This window comes from Aotus nancymaae, unplaced genomic scaffold (genome assembly GCF_030222135.1).
Source record: "Aotus nancymaae isolate 86718 unplaced genomic scaffold, 86718_ANA_hifiasm-v0.15.2.pri h1tg000040l, whole genome shotgun sequence".
Taxonomy (NCBI): Eukaryota; Metazoa; Chordata; class Mammalia; order Primates; family Aotidae; genus Aotus; species Aotus nancymaae.
The window spans coordinates 90,260,359-90,263,468 of NW_026988454.1; the positions used below are offsets into that span (position 1 = coordinate 90,260,359).

A 3,110-nucleotide genomic window follows, 5' to 3' on the forward strand; every position below is an offset into this window, starting at 1 on the left:
CACCTATGTCCTGAATGGTTTTGCCTAGATTTTCTTCTAGTGTTTTTATGGTGTTAGGTCTTATGTTTAAGTTTTTAATCCATCTGGAGTTAATTTTAGTGTAAGGTGTCAGGAAGGGGTCCAGTTTCTGCTTTCTGCATATGGCTAGCCAGTTTTCCCAACACCACTTATTAAACAGGGAACCCTTTCCCCATTGCTTGTTTTTGTCAGATTTGTGAAAGATAGGATGGTTGTAGATATGTTGTGTTGCCTCTGAGGCCTCTGTTCTGTTCTATTGGTCTATATCTCTGTTTTGGTACCAATACCATGCTGTTTTGATTACTGTAGCCTTGTAGTAGAGTTTGAAGTCCGGTAGTGTGATATCTCCCACTTTGTTCTTTTTGCTTAGAATTGACTTGGCTATGCGGACTCTCTTTTGGTTCCATATGAAGTTTAAGGTGGTTTTTTTGAGTTCTGTGAAGAAGGTCTTTGATAGCTTGATGGGGATAGCGTTGAATCTGTAAATTACTTTGGGCACTATGGCCATTTTCACAATATTGATTCTGCCTAACCATGAACATGGAATGTTTCTCCATCTGTTTGTGTCCTCTCTTATTTCGTTGAGCAGTGGTTTGTAGTTCTCCTTGAAGAGGTCCTTTAGGTTCCCTGTTAGTTGTATTCCTAGGTATTTTATTCTCTTTGTAGCAATTGTGAATGGCAGTTCATTCTTGATTTGGCTCTCTTTAAGTCTGTTATTTGTGTATATGCCAGCACTTTTTGTAGAGTGGACTTCACATTATATATATTTTTCCTATACATACAAACATCAGATTTCATCACCATATATTGTTTACTAATATTCTGACATTCTCCAGCCAAATTCTTATAAATTTCTTCACATTTTTGAAAAGAGGTATCAAGTTGGGCTAGGAATCCTTTTTCTTCAATAAATTTATGCCAGTCTTCCAGCAATAATTACACAGATTCTCTGTTCCCATATTTAATGTTTCAAATATCCAATTTTGATTTCACTTCATGTAACAAACCAAGAATTAAGCACTTGTAGTAATGAAATTCTAGAAGTAGAATAATTTTTTTCTCCAAAATGTTGTTGATTCGTCTTTTCATTTCCTCCAATTTGTCAGGTGGCACCAAAGGCAAATGATTTTCATCTCTATGTTCAAAGGTAAGGAGATCGTTTGAATGATACTCAAATCTATTCAGCAGGCTCTTGAATAAAGTCATTTTCTCTTGTATCAGAGTCGTGTCTTGAGAGTAATCCTGGGAGGTTGACAAATCTTCATCCATAAGCCCTTCTACCTCCTGAAGCCAAGTTTCAGTCTGATGGAGGGGTGGAGGCAAGGCACAATTCACCTTTAGTGTCCATGCATTAATCTGGTGATTGAGGCCATCCCAGGCTTCTCCCAACTGTAACTGATCCTTGTCCAGCTCATCCAGATTCCTTTTTATCGACAGGACATCCAAAAAGAACTTTTTTTCTTCATTGAATGACTCCATAAAGAACAGCAGGCTATTATACTTTTGAAAGTAGGTATCATTTTCTGAATCCTTTAGCAACTTCTGTAGTTTTTCCTTTTGCAGAGTTAACCAGACCATAGCATTTTTCACCTTTCCCTGAGCCTCCTCTCCAGTCCCATGGGCATCTTTGGAATACTGTAGAAATTGTGCCGCATAGGTCATGATGGACTTTTCATCAGGATCAAAAACATCCACATCTTCTGGTTCCAGGAGTCTGGGGATTTTTAATTCTCGTTCTGCAATTCTGAAGGCCTCTCTCAGATTGTCTTTGTTAGACCTATGCTTCACACTCTTCATGTCAATTAGGTCTGGTCACAAGGCATGAATTACGGCCAAAAAAGCCATCCCATTTCTCCAGCTTGACTTAAAGTCTGTCATATTGACAGACTCATATGTGGCACATTGTTGCTGAGCCCACTAAAGAAGGGCCTTTTTTGCAGACATCTGCCATCTTGCTTGCACTTTGGAGCATTTTTCTTAGCTGGAGGACTTGAGGTAGGAGATGAATCAACCACACTCACATCATCCAGGGAAGGCTGATTGTAATTGCAAGAAAGAGTCTGGGTAAGCTTCTCAATATGAAAGTGCAGGATAATTGTCCAAATTAGGCCAAGGATAATGGATGGGTTTCCATCAATGATATCAGTAACATGAATATTTATTAGCTTGATTGATCGGTTTCTTAGGAATGTCAAGGCATGTTCTATATTGATTCTACACTGGAATGTATTAGATCCTTTATCCCAAGGCAACTGTTGCCCAGAAAGTACTTCTAGCAGATCCAGGAGGACATGCCCCTTTTTAATATCTGTGAATGGGTCAGATATAATGGAGGGAGAAGTGTGCCTGGCCAACTGTGAGTTTATCCAGCACGTGAAGGTTTTCTTCTGAGTGTCTTCCTGTTCAGCTTGCAATGAAATATGGAGATCATTGATGCCCCAGGAAACCTGTTCATCTTCGGTGGGAAGCTCAGGACTAGATGCCATTCTTTGACTCAATGGAGATTATATCATGTCCATCTCAATTAAAGAAGTGAACCGGGGTTGGGGGACCAGGGATCACAAACTCCCCCAGAAAGCTTTTCTGGACTATTTCAGCAGGGGTCTTCTCCAACGCCCGTAGATACCTGGGTCTTGGAAGTGGGAGTAAGAGAGCAGATCTGCGATTAGCTACCAGACGGTGAACAACTCATTTCACCCCGGGGGCTCTTTGTAACACAAGGAGTTTGGATTCAAAGGCCTTTAAAATCTGGATCCATATTTCGTAGTGTGGTCCGGACCTCGGGGTCACCTAGAGAGCCTCTGCTGAGCATCTTGACGTATCCCTGAGTATCCTGAAGGCTCCTTTCCTGCTGACCACAAAGCAAATCTTGGAGGTTGTCGTAACTATTCTCAAGTATGAAAAACAGCCTATCATTTTTTTCATAGTGAGGAGCTACTAAGTATTTGAGGTGATAAACGAGTTTGCTCTGTATGATGGTCCCCAAACGACTGATGAGCTCCATCCTTCTCCCTGCAATGCCGCTGTATAAACAGGGAAGCCTTGTTGGTGAATTTTGTGGTGTCTATTTTCTACAACAAATGCTAGGAATA

The 3,110-nt window shown here is 40.6% G+C and overlaps 1 pseudogene; it reads right to left on the bottom strand.

The window, feature by feature from the left end:
• Positions 1–669: 669 nt before the first annotated feature.
• On the bottom strand, positions 670–2,522 carry LOC105730498 (nesprin-2-like; annotated as a pseudogene).
• Positions 2,523–3,110: the final 588 nt, after the last annotated feature.